This window comes from Phoca vitulina, unplaced genomic scaffold (genome assembly GCF_004348235.1).
Source record: "Phoca vitulina isolate PV1807 unplaced genomic scaffold, GSC_HSeal_1.0 scaffold2, whole genome shotgun sequence".
Lineage (NCBI taxonomy): Eukaryota > Metazoa > Chordata > Mammalia > Carnivora > Phocidae > Phoca > Phoca vitulina.
Window position 1 is genome coordinate 31,761,408 of NW_022589705.1, and position 13,925 is coordinate 31,775,332.

Sequence of the window (13,925 nt, forward strand, 5' to 3'; positions counted from 1 at the left end):
AAGCAGGGAAGCCTCTTCCCAGGCTCCTCTCTCTCACCCCCTTCCCCCTGAACAGCAGGTGTCCTTCCTTCATCCCCCCAAACCCAGTTCACGCTACTCCCTTCTAAGAAGTCTATTCTGAGTGACACGCAGACATCATTCCAGAGCTTGGGCTTTATGAATCCCCAGGGTGTACACTCCTCCCGGGCCCCTGCCTCCAGGGAAGGCTGCTCTGCCCCTTTGTTTCCAAAGGCTTCGTTAGCTCAGGCTCAGAAAAGGTTAGAACTAGCAGCAGCCGTCTCCAGCTGCCTCTGCCGTGGTATGGCAGAGGAACTGAAGCCCTATCGTACCCAGTCCGTGAGTGGCAGAGTCAGGATTAGCTTGGTCTCCTGACCTCTCCACCATCTATAAAAACTTGAAGCTGTCTCTCCTATTCACGGAGTACGTGATCCATGAACTTTCTGCAAAGAGTTGTTAATGGAGGTGACAACCATATATAGAGTACTGACTCTGAAAGAAACATTTTTTTTTTTCCAAATAAAATCCATTTTATACCACAGTGGCATGGACCGTGATTTTTAGGGGGTGATCATGCTTTAGAAGGCACTCGACAGTCTTGTCTCCCAGTGTCGCATGAATCCCACTTGCTGTCACTGTATTGGCAATGGGGTCAATACAAATTAGCACCGCAGGGGGAGAGTTAGTAGAAGGGTGCCGGAAGGAGGAAGTCTTGGTAAAACACCCACCGCAGGCCTGGCCTGGACTTGGGTCTCACACTCGATACTTTGTTATTGTTGTTGGTGTTTCTTCCTGTTTCCAGGTGCTGCAGCTCACACCTGAGCTGTCCCATTCTCCCTGAAGGATCTAGGAGACACCCACGGTGGGGGGAAGGGCCTGATGGGTGACTTGCACTTATCAAGTCCCAGCTCAGGGTCCAGGACAGCGCTGGCTTCCGTGTCTCGTTTATTCCTCTCACACCCAGCAAGGCAGGCATGGTCTGAGACTCCGGTGGACTTCATTACATTGCTGGTACCTTCGGGGCCTAGCTGTCAGCTACACGCTATTGTCGCGAAAATGTTATAAATTGTGCATTGTGTTCATTTGTTTATCTTTGCATTACGCATGCTGTTTTAGAGCATAAATAATTTGCATTGATGGGTTTCCTTTCCGGAAAAGCGGTTAAGAATAGCTCCTACTTACCAGTGTGGTCGTGAGAATGACACGAGGTGATGCATGTAAGCTGATCAGAACAGAGTCCGACAAGTGGCACCCACTCAAAGTTAACTGATGATGGTGGATACTGTTTGGGTTTGTTTAATGTTACATGTTTTCTTTCCTTTTTAACATGAAGCTAATTCTTTTTCTAATAACAAAAGTAACACAAGAAAAACATAAAATGGAGACTAGCAATAAATCATATTAAACACTTTTAATACCTTGGCTAGATTATTTTAGATCCTTTCTGTATACATATGCACACACATACAAGTACATGTACATATACATACATATAAAATGTATTTCCAGGGGCACTTGGCTGGCTCAGTTGGAAAAGCATGTGACTCTTGATCTCCAGTCATGAGTTCGAGCCCCACATTGGGGGTAGAGAGAACTAAAAAAAATAAATAAACTTTCAAAAAAATGTATTTCCAAAACATTTTAAACTATCAAGAATTTAACCCAGAAAACAGTCATTCATTTAGCCACTTACTCACTTATGCAACAGCTATTATTGAGAATTGATGTGCCCAGCACTGCTTGGAGAAGGTGTTGAACGAGGCTGTGCTGCCTTCTCAGAAATTTCAGACACTTTTCATGGCTTGCAATGGGTGACTTTGAGAGGCATGTAGGATTTCTGTAAGAGAAACAAACCTGGCTGGCTGATAGCAGAACAGTGCTGCAGGCTCCTTCATTTGACACTCCCCCAATGAACTCTCATCTCAGCCCTCCCTTTCCTCCATCCCCCCATGCCCCCCCACCTCAGCCCTCCCCTCCCCTGTACCCCCTATACCACCACACCTCAGCCCTCCCCTCCTCTCCACCCCTCTAAGCACTCAGACCTTCCCTCCTCCCTCCCCCCTCCTTGCCCTCACACCTCACTCTCCCCTCTCCCCAGCACACACATTGGTTAAGGTGGTGGGGATGACCATTGTTCCAGCTGACTTTGTGAGAAGCTTTTTGGGTTGTGTGAAAACAAAGATCTTGATTTTTACAGGGAAACATGATTGTCTCAGCAAAAAGCTCATTCACTGATTAAATGTAAGAAAAGCACTAGGAGCACTATTTACTGTTGGCAATAATCAGACTTAACCCATCTGGTGGTCAAGGCCGGCACTCACACCCGTGTGCAGGGAGCTATTTAGGACCGCCAGTAAGCCCTGCCCAGATTGCCGGAGAAGGAGTAGTGGGTGTGTATTATTTATGTTCCCCTTTCAAAACAAGCCCAACAAAAGAACAAAGCTTCCCTTCTGCTGGCAAGGTTAGCAGCTCCAGCATATGGCACTCCCTGGCTCTTTCTGCTGAGGAGTGGGCATCCAGGCTGCTGAAGGTACTGCCCGCAGCCATCTGCCTAGTGCCCCCTCTTCTAACCGTGAGGCAGGACCTCAGGAGGGAGGGGTGCGGAGGAGAGCCGCTTGGAGAGAAGACACAGGAAATGTGCTCCTCCAGATTGCCGCTCACCGCGTACGTGGTCCAAGTCCATCCTCCAGGAGAGGCGTGAGATGGTGTGTGTGTGAGAGAGAAACAAGACGAAGGGCAGGGGCAGGAAGAGAAGGGGAAAGGGGGAGCAGGGAACAGGGAAGCTTAGGCACACGAGGGAAGCTATTTGTAGGTTCCTGACCACAATTTCTCTCTCCAAGGTATTTTGGTATTTCTAGCCTCTCTCACAGATGCTTATGAAAGCAGTCACAATGAAATCTCCCACAGGGGGTGGAAACTGTGCTTTCAGGAGTGACTTGGGCCACAAAATTAATGTGTGGTTCAATGTGGCATAACAATAATCCTTTTGTGCTTGGGGGTTCTGAAATGAAACACCTGGAAAATCCAGGCAGGGCTTGCGGCATTAGTCTGGCCCTTTTTGTGCAATAAACTTTGCTTCTGTGGCCCTGTAATCGGACATACAGCAGAGAAGGAGGCAGTGGTGGGAGCCCCAGAGCACTGAGCTGGGGGGCGTGTGTGTGTGTGTGTGTGTATGTGTGTGTGTGTGCACGCACAAGTGCACACGTGCAATTGCTTGAGGCAATTAAAAATACTTACCATGTGTGATTTTGAATGTCACAGACTGCATGCTGTTGGGCCCAGAGGGCCTTGCTGTTGTCTAGGCACACTGATGCTAAGGAACATACACAGATGCATGCCCATTTTAAAAACCGACACAAAATACACATTTGTCCCTGGAGATGATAAAATCCCCTGAAGACTGAGGTTTTCTTGGCTCAAACACTGAGCAGTGGAATTTATTACCTTAAGCTAAGATTAACTGAGCTGTGTCAGGTTTTCTTCCCCTTTGTTTCTCCTCCTCCTCCCGTAGACCCAGGGGTCTTACCGACTTCCTGAAACGGCCACCTCACACCGGTGGTAGTCACCAGATGAGCCCTTTTCTTCTTGCCCCCAGCATGCCTGGAGACCAGAGCCTTTCAAGGGCTGCTAATCCCTCAGCAAAGACAGAACAGGTGGAGATGGCATCTCTCTAAGTTAAAAAAAAAAAAAAAAAAAAAAGAAAAAATTAGAGGAATTTGAGCACTTTCATTTTCTAAACGGTATTTCTCTTCTAGAGTAAAAATAACATGATGTTCCCTGACCTTTGCCTCTCCATCCTTCCCTGGAGGAACCCCTTGGGGTGGTCCAGGGACCCTCGGCCCTTGTAGGTGGGATGCCTTGGGGAATATCCCACTGGTGCTGTTGTCAGGGGAAGTCTAGGATCTGTTACTACTATTTCTGATGCGTCCTGTTCCTGATGTTTGCCTCATGGAGCTCACCGAGTTGCCTTCTTCCCAGCCAACAAATAAAATCTGAAAGTATCAAATTTAATTTGCAAGGAAGAGGAGAGGAGGAGGAAATGCAGTCCTTGCTTGTTCTAACACACATGCCCTAATCCTAGCTCCAGGTTTGGTCCTGGCAACGGTCCGCATCTCCTGCAGGGACCCTCTACTCCACAGTGAGCGAGTCTTGCCATGAGCCACTTGGATTCAAGCCTCATCAGAAGACGAGGCGTGCTTCGGCTCCCGGCGCCTTGGAACTGGCGGAACTGCGATCCCTTAGGGCGGGGCTCAGCGCACTTTCCCCGCAGAGCACCCGAAAGTAAGCGTTTTAGGCTTGACAAGCCAAGAAGCGAAATTTAGCTACAGTTCTCACTGAAAAGCTAACAGACCTTTGGACATTTTACAATTTACATTTTAAAATGTGAAAACCGTTTTTAGCTCTCAGGCTGTACAAAAGGTGCAGCAGGCCCGCGCGTGCCGTCCCCGGCAGCCCCGCTCCGCTGCCGCCCCCTAGCGGGAGGACGCGCCTCGCCTCTCCAGGTCCCGAGATCCATTTGAAGGCCGCGAAAATTTTGAGAGAACTTGTCTTTATGTTGAACTACATTTTGCCCTCCTGCATTTTATTACTGAAGAATTACTTTAAGAACTGGTTTTAGTCATTTTAAGAACTGATCTCAGTGTCTGGAACTATTTTTTTTTTTTTTTTGGTGGAAATCCTCCTCTACTGCTCATTCCCCTTCTTTGCAGCCATGATGTAACCTTCTCTGAGTGTGTTGGAGTCATTATGGAAATAAATGCTTGTGTTGTGCTGTGAGGCAAAGAAACGGTGAGGAGTCGCTGGGGCTTATGGGGCTTTTTGTCCTTGTACAAAATATCCCTGCACTGCACTCTCCATGAATTCGTATTTCTTCTTCCAGGTTTTCAGCCTGATCCCTTATCATAGGAACGTCACCCATGTCCATTCTCCTCGTTGTCTGCACGCCCACTAAATCAGTTCACCCCCCTCTCATAATTCAATGCTTCTAATCTTCCAGTGGACTAGAAACCTAGCTGCCAAGAGAGAGCAGACCCCAGGAACCCCGGGGGCCCTTGGTGCTTGACTCAAGTACTTTCATCAGTGATGTATTTAAACCACTCAGAGGCAATTTCTCCCTCCTTCTCTCTCTCCCCCTCTTTGCCTCCCACTCCCTCTTAAAACCAGCTAGGTTTTTGAGGAATCATGAACGTTTGCCAAGAGTGTGGATTACCGTTTGTGTCGTTTACCAATTATAAATTCCTCAAGGGCAGTGACTTTCTTAACATCTTAGCCTTAGATCGTGGTCCAGTGCTTTATTGGTGTAAGATTAGGACTAGTGTAGCATATGGTTTAGTAACCAAAAGAAATCAACCCTTAGGGATATGACAGGGAGCCAACTTCTTGTATGCTGTCTGTTTCCACAGATCAGTTACTGACTGTCACGTAACCTGGATCTCTGTGACTTATGTAAATGTGGACAGGCTGTATTCGTCCTGCTGCTAGACTACATGCGGGGCTCCAGGCTTGGCTGTGTGGATGTGGTCTCTGTTTGTAGCTCCAGATTCTGGGAGGTAACCGTGAGCTTTAACTAATTATACCCCACATCACCCCCAGGAGGTAGGTAATGATTATAGATGTGCTTGGCTGAAGTAACTCAGAATGTCTTAATAATCACTTAATAGAATCTTATCATGAGGAGCAAATTGCATTAAATGGGCAAATGAAGTTGACTGTGAGAAGCAGAGTTAGGAAATAAAATGCTATGGGGGGTTTTATACGGGAAAAATCCAATTAACACCTTTTTAAAAGAGTTGGCCCCATGGCTTTTTCATATCCCTCGCAGTGCCTATCACAGGGTTATGCCCTGAATGAATACTTTCTCAATCAATGTGAAAGAAATTATAGGTAAAAAGGGGGGATGCCTGTGAAGGGTACATGGGGGATGGGGAGGCAGGTGCAAAAGCCATCTGAGATCACAGTTCCACTTAGCAGCAAATGGCAAAATGATTTGATCGTGAAGCCATTGGGACAAGCTTTACAAGGAAGACATATTTTTTTCCCTCATTTTATTCTTAAGCAAAATAGCCGGTATGCAAAATGCCAACCACGTAAGTTGTATGCATGTGATGGATGTGCACCCCATGTATCCAAATCTGGGGAACCATAGTGTGGAAAGAGCCAAGCCTAGATGTTAAGGCAGCAAGATAACAAAGTTGGCGAGAAGAGAGATCAGGTGGTGTAGGGTCCATATAAACACTCTAGGGAAGATGGCTGGAATTTTGTGTTACACTGGAAGATAGGGAGACACCATGGAAGCTGCTTTGGGACTCTTGTGACTCTGAAGATAGAGAAGGCAGATGAAAGCTTTACTCCAGTGACTGATTCTGGGAAGCCTAGTGGTCAGTCAGAGCTAGGCTTTTTAAAAAAAACCCTGGAAGGTGGCAGAAAGGCACGCACAAAATCCAGACAGCATGTCCAAGATCCACAGATCCAGCATGATGTGTAGGGAGATAGCATGAAGTGGCAGGGGGTTGGGGGAGCCAGATTCTGGGGGGCAGACCAAAGCAGCACCCAAAGAAGGAAGCCTGTGCCTGGACCCCAGTTAAAGCAACAAGAAAAACTGCACTCCAGAAATAGCACACGGGATCATTGGGTCCTAAAGCTGAATTGCACAGCCAGAATATACACATATACTTACATATGTATATATACATTTACTGTATATATACATTTATACATATGGAAAACTACTCCCAAACCAGTCCAAGACAACCCCCTCTGGAGAGCTGAGTAGAAAAGGGATAAGAAGAGAGAGCCTTCACTTTTTCCACATACAGTTCTGTGTTATTTAATTTCTTCCTTTTTATAAGGAACATGCGTCCATGTAAAACAACTACCCACATATTATGTTAAAAAATAAAATGGGAAGGTAGTGGAATTGCATACCACTTATCAGAAAGGACACTGGGGCTTTGGTGTTTGCGGAAAGAAATCGCCTCCCTTGTTACTTGAAGGACAAGATGGACCCTAAAGCTGTTTCATAATGTTTAAGAGGGTCCTGGGATTTATTTTTCTCACGATGCAAAAAAAAAGAAATTACCTTTGCCTTTCTCTTGGAGGCTCTTGTAGCTCCATCAATGCTAGGAGCCTTTTTGTGACCATTGTTTGCCTGCATTTCCTTTACTTAGCACTTCACTCGCCTGCTGCTGCGATGCCGTCCTGCACTGCGTGGCCTCCCTAAATCAGCCTCATTTCCCCGGTCCTGAGACCAAGGCGCCGCTCTGGCCATTACCGCCTAATGGCATGTTCTGTTGCTTATGTTTGTCTCATATCTGTAATGGACAGACCTCGGGGATGCATTTTCGCGTCATTCTAATTGAGCACGGAACATTCTGTTTTCCTGCCTTGTCGGGGTGACTAATGAGAGAAAACAAGCAGGTGCAATGAGCAATCAGGGTCACTTTCCTCCCACAGAGGATCAGCAGCAACAGAGGGCACAACAGCACAGCTGCTGATGGACAGAGAGAATGAAGAGGTGAAGCAGGCTTGTCCAGCATCACCCAAAAACTTGAGTTGCCTGCTGCAGCTTCCTGGACAGGGCTGGTTCTGCTTACAACATCTCAGCATTAATAACCTAATGGATTTTCCAAACCGTGCTCAGATGTGAATCGCCGATGCTTCCAGAATGCAGTTATGTCTCTCAGCAGTGTAGATTTCTGCTGACTCCTTGGGGAATTTTAAATAACGTCATTTAACAAATTAGAAGGTGCAGCAAATTAAATACAGTAAATCAAAGCAAAGCTTGAAAAACAAAGTAGATGCAAGCAGATCTTTTCAAAGCATGCAGATTTGAAAATGTAAGATTTCCAAATGATTAGCAAAAAAGGGAAAAGTTACCATAGCAACTCCCAAAGTCCTCCTCCCTAGCTAGCCTCCACAAGCCTTCAAATGCCCCGCCCTGGGCAGGGGGAGAAGTGGGACATGTTTGACGACAGTTTGTTTGTTTGTTTGTTTGTTTGTTTGTTTTTTGTTTGTTTTAATAAGGGAACTAAAGAAACAAGCTCGCTTGAAGTGGATTACAATTCACCTTTAATTGCCGGGAGCAGCCCTCTAATGCAGATTTCAGGAAAGAACCGATGCCTCCAGTATTGACGACTGATCGCTAGGTGGCGCTGTTGTTTCACTGCTGGGTGCTGCAGGGGCTTTCCCCTTGCTCGTGAAAGACTCCTCCCTTCCCAAGCAGGTGCTCTTCCCTGAGCTGCCCTAACATTCATGTATTCAAAAAAATATCTATAAAGTATCTACCAGGTGCCAGAAACCATGTGGGTTTCTCCGCTAAATTGGTGAACAGAACAGTCTGTGGAGCTCCTAGAGCAAGAGAGACAAGTAATCAAATGAAATAATTACACCCTGTGGTCAGATCAGGCTTCTGAAATAGAAAATAATGGTGGACAATTGCCTTTATACAAACTGGCCAGGAAGAACTTTCTGCTGAGTTTTTAGGCTGCACTCCACCATCTGCCACACACAAAGGGATGGAGGAAGAGTACCAAGCAGAGGGAGAGTAGGGGTCACCCTGGCTGGAGCACAGCAAGGAAAAGAGGAGTGCAGGGAAGGATACGCAGATAGGGCCGGATCGTGCAGAACCTTGTACTCCTGGGAAGGCTTCAGTTCAGGTTTTATTCTTATGGCAAAGGGAAGCCTTTGGAGAGTCTCAGCAGTAAAGTGGGGTTATTCAACTTAAATAGTTTGCTTTTCACACTGTGTTGTAATTCCTGTTTTGTCACCTTTACTTTAGATCTATGCGAGCACTTGGAAAAAAACATATTCAGGAGAACAATTTCACATTTTCCCACCACTATGGTTTTTTATAATTATAAACAATAGGATATAAACCTTAAAATCTTTGCTGGTGGGGAAGAGTTTAAGAAGTTGGAGAGAAGCAGAGAAAATATATGGTGAGAGAACACTAGATTTTGATAAGTCAGGAAACTGAATTTAACGGCCCCTCCTCCTAGCACTTCTCATACTATGTTGTCATTACTTTCTACCTTGTCTTCTGCCCCCACTAGACTCTGGGCTTGGAGGCAATAGACACACTTTAGAGATAAGGACTCTCTTGCCCATCTTAGTAAGCAATGATTAGCATAGGAACACAGTAGACTCAAATGTTGGAAGGATGGGTGGATGGATGGATGGATGGATGGATAAAGGGAGGAATGGATGGATGGATGAATGGAGGGAGGGATGGATGGAAGGATGGATGGAGGGAGGGAGGGAGAAATGGATGGATGGATGGATGGATAGAAGGAAGAAGGGAGGAATGGATGGAAGGAGGGATGGATGGATAGATGGAGGAAGGGAGGAATGGATGGAGGGAGGGAAGGATGGAGGGAGGAATGGAGGGGTAGATGGAGGAATGGATGGAGGAAGGGATGGAGGGATGGATGAATGGATGGAAGGATGGAGGAATGGATGGGGAGACAAAAGGGAAGAGGTGCCAATGCTGGATAAGTGAGACTTCAGAATTTTAGCAACACTTTCTCAAAGATAAATCATTTTCAACTTCCAGGTGTAAGACCTCTGGCCTGCTTGCATATGTACCAAATATCATTTGAGCACCCACTATGTACAAGATGCTGTGCTAGATCAGGCACACAAACATGAGGAAGACATTGTAACAGTCCTCAAGCTACTTGCAGTCAATAAAGGACATAAGACCAAAGCATAACTGATCCACAGTTTATTTTTTTGAGATTTTATTTGGGAGAGAGTGAGAGCTAGAGAGAGAGAGCACGCACACACACACACAGAGGGAGAGGGAGAAGCAGGCTTCCCGCTGAGCAAGGAGTCCGATGCGGGGCTGGATCCCAGGACCCTGGGATCATGACCTGAGTCGAAGGCAGCCGGCTAACCAACTGAGCCACCCAGATGCCCCTGAGCCACAGTTTAGGAAGGGTTACGCACACAAAATGAGATGTGGATTACCGGCAGTAGGTGTTGAGAAGAAGAAAACTTTCATAAAAGTGACATGTGAGTTTCATCTCAAAGGAAGGGAGCTTTCTGGGATGACAGAGCTTTGAGCCTCCACTAAGAGCTGGGAGTGGCAGCTTGTTCCTGAACAGGCTGCGCCTAAAGGAAAAAGAATGCAAAGCTTTCTCCTACCCTAGTCCCCATTTTGGGAGCCCAGGGTGCTGCCATCCCAGTGCTTCCCAGACCACGAGCTGTAGGCCACCATTGAGTATGTCCTGGGAGAATGTTCTGGACCACAATATTCCCAAACCTCCTAGGCAGTCTTTGTGGCTTTCTGTTAGAGTCTTTAGTTTGAGGACACTTTTATGTTTCTATTGTAGCATTTTTCCAACTGCAGATCACAGTCCATTAGTGGGTCAGGTAATCAATCTAGTGATAATCAACATACAATGTGACCAGCATTTTAAAAAATGGGAGAGAGGGGCGCCTGGCTGGCTCAGTCAGTAGAACATGCGACTCTTCATCTTGGGGTCATGAGTTTTCCTTTTTAGGATGGGACTGTGGAGCGTAACACATTGAGAACAAAGAATGAAACTACTCCTTTCCTAACCGAACGAAGGCATTTTAATGATTGTATCACAGCATCAACAGGGCAGGTAAAAAGTGATTGCCCCTCCTTTACAGAAGATCCGAACCAGCTTCAAAAACGAAGCAAAATACCTTATAAGCTGTGTGAAACACGGTAGAGAATCTGGAACGTAGGTGAGCCCTGGCAGGTATGTACAGAAATGGCAAGTTGTCCCTCTCCCTACGGTTCTGATGTTGTTTTCACAAATTGCGGGCACCTTGTGGCCAGTAAGATTCCGAAGGGAAAGAGTGGAGATCTGTCTGTCCGCGGTCAGTGCTAGCGGTTAGGGATAGCAATTAATAAGCTGGTGAGGTGGATTCAAATGAACATCCAGTCACTTCTTCACATGCTCAGATTTCCTAGATATGTTATTAATTCCAGATATACCAGCACTTACTTCCAGACACTGCAGCCCCAGCCTAGCAGCCTGTCCTACAGAAGGGGAAGGGTGTGACGTCATGTAGCAGTAGGTACAGTGGCCACAAGGATTAGGTTAGAACCCCTCGCTGTGGGTCAGGTCAGGACTGGAGGCCCGGAAAAAGCCATAGCTGCTAGGCCATGTCAACCCATCTGGAAGACTCTGTCCTCCACCAGCAGCCAAGACCACCCCTGTTCCAAGGATTCCTGAGACTTTCTGTAGGAGATTTGGGGAATAGTGGAGTCTAAACCCTTGGATCTTAGCACACTCCGGCACCATTCGGCTTCCTCATAGAGGACTCCTGGCTCGCCTGCTTACAGCTCACTGTCCCCAGAGTTCTCAGGAGCACAGTTGATCTAGAGATAACCCATTCTTATGCCATGGCCACAAGTCTCCGTCTGGATCTATTCATGGGGGGGTGGGTTTGGAAGCCCACTGGTCTCAGCAGATAAGGCAACCTGACTCATTCTAGGCTATCTTGTATCCAAGAGCCTTGGGAAAGGGAGTGTGAGCAGTGGGGAAGTCTGTGTTCTCTCTCCTGCTTCATGTAAGGAAACGTTTGCTTGTCCTTCATGAGTAGGATTGCCTATGTAAATATCCCGAAATGAAACCACAGATAACTAAGCAGGGCTGACCCGCCAGCCAGCAGCCTCATCCAGGACTGTGACAAACTCACACATTCCCGGTATACTATGTCAGTCAAGTCAAAACATTTAAGATTTTATTTTTAAGTAATCTCTGCAACCAACATGGGGCTTGAACTCGCAACCCCAAGATCAAGAGTCACATGCTCTTACTGACTGAGCCAGCCAGGCACCCCCAAGTCAAAACGCCTTTGTTACAAAATTTAAGCCTAGTGAATAAAAACTGGATGAACTGAAGCTGAATGAATTGAAAACAACTGGTTGTTTGCAGTGTGTGGATTCTCATGTAACTCGTCTTTGAAATCTACCATTGAAATTGACGATGTTAATATGTCATGGCAGGATGGTGACTGGCGGCCAGAGGGGGCAGTTCCTGTGGCTTTTACCCTGCGGTGGGAAAGGAGGGTGGTGTTCTGTATACGGTCATGGGAATGCAGTCATGCTTTTTCCTCACCCCTTCCCATTGTCAGCATGCTCTAGACCAATTGGTGCTCACAGACAGCTAGGGCCTTTGTCTGAGGGGCCCTAGCCGGGAGTCTCTTCCCAGTGTTTCTGCTTCTTAGGACAGTGTCCTGGCCTCAGCAGCTGGGCCGTGGGTGGGGCCGGATGCTTCCAGATGGCGCCTACTGAGTGTCTGCACCCCCAGAGCGGTGGCAGGGGCTGCCTCAAACTTGCTGGAGCTGCAGGTTAGCTTGGGAGATTCCCAGACTCCCCCTGAGACCTACTGGGCTGAGCATCTGGGAGCAGGGCGGTCCACGGTGGGGCCCGGGGAGCCCAGGCTGCATGCCTCACACGCACCACCTGTGATTCTTATTCCAACTGAAATTTGAAAACTATAGCCTATCGGGAACCAAGACCCTGGCTGCACCTCAGAATCCTCCAGGGATCTTTGAAAAACATGGGTTCCCAGGTCCTATCACACACCAATTGATAAGAATTCCACAGGAATTGGCTAGGAGCATTCCAGGTGATTCTATTCACAGAGTTGAGAACCAAGCAACTCCTGAAAACAAACTATGTCGGTTCTCCAGGTACCTTCAGGGAGTGTGTACCTGTCCTGGTTCTTCTCCTGTGCCCTGAGGCAAGTGTGGGACGGGGCCCTGGGCTCCTTGTGACACTAAGTGGGGTCAAGTGAGGGATGGCAGAACAAAACCACAGGATTCCTTCGGGGAGCGGCTGGTTTCTTCCCTGGAGTCCTCGCAGGGCTCTCTTAGCTACCAAGGGCTTTCTCACGTTATGAAGGAAATATGGCAAGGGTCCTAACTTCTGGAAATGGCTGCAGAGCAAGAGGACCAGTGAGAATCGGGTTCCTGGGAAGATGCGCACACTTAATTTTTTAATAATGACATTGGGATACAGAATTTGCTTTTAATCAAGGTAACTTTTTTCTTCTCTTTTCTGTCTGGAGTAAAATATTAGAAAGAAATGCTGCTTTCCATATAAGGAAAATTTAAAAAAATAGACTTCAAAAGAAAGTAATATAATTGGAAACAAAAACTCCCAATCTTAAAGAGACTCACCTGGGGAATCATTAGGACCTTTGACATTCAAAACCCTGAAATTCTATTAAGGATTCACAGAATCCAACAGCAATAGGCTTATGTGAGGTGCTATTATAATACAGTTTTTTCAATATCTCCATAGTTACCACCCAGAAAATATTTGCTGAGCTAAATTTGACTAAATATCAGGCACTATGCCAGGCTACAAGTACAAAATCAGCAAGACAGATCTCAGCCCTGAGGAGAATGGGGAATGTAGATAAGTGAACAAATAAATAAAAAGATAATATTAGCACTGATGAAAATATTGGGTGCTATTAGATATGAAGGAGCTATTCATCAATGCCTGTCTGAATTGGCCAATCTGAGCTCAGTATTTTTTTTTTTTTTAAAGATTTTATTTATTTTTTGACAGAGACAGCGAGAGAGGGAACACAAGCAGGGGGAGTGGGAGAGCGAGAAGCAGGCTTCCCGCTGAGCAGGGAGCCCGATGTGGGGCTCAATCCCAGGACCCTGGGATCATGACCTGAGCCAAAGGCAGACACTTAACGACTGAGCCACCCAGGCGCCCCAATCTGAGCTCAGTTTTGAAGGGTGAGTAGGAGTTTTCCAAGTGGACCTGGCTAGGGACTCCATGAAGAAAAATGAGAGGTGTAGGAAGTGTGGATGAGCAGGTCACCTTTGGAAAACAGGTACGTTTGTTTCTACTCCTGCTTTTAAAAATTACCATAAACTCAGCAGCATAACACAACACAGATTTATTACCGTATAGTTCTGGAGGTCAG

The 13,925-nt window shown here is 46.6% G+C and overlaps 1 long non-coding RNA gene across 1 annotated transcript; it reads right to left on the minus strand.

Annotated features, from left to right (window-relative positions):
• Positions 1-1,720: 1,720 nt before the first annotated feature.
• LOC116639737 lies at positions 1,721-4,184 on the minus strand. The gene is made up of 3 exons (XR_004300916.1): positions 3,780-4,184; positions 3,524-3,667; positions 1,721-1,834 (listed from the first exon to the last, which is right to left on the minus strand). It is a non-coding gene; the product is annotated as an uncharacterized LOC116639737 (long non-coding RNA).
• Positions 4,185-13,925: the final 9,741 nt, after the last annotated feature.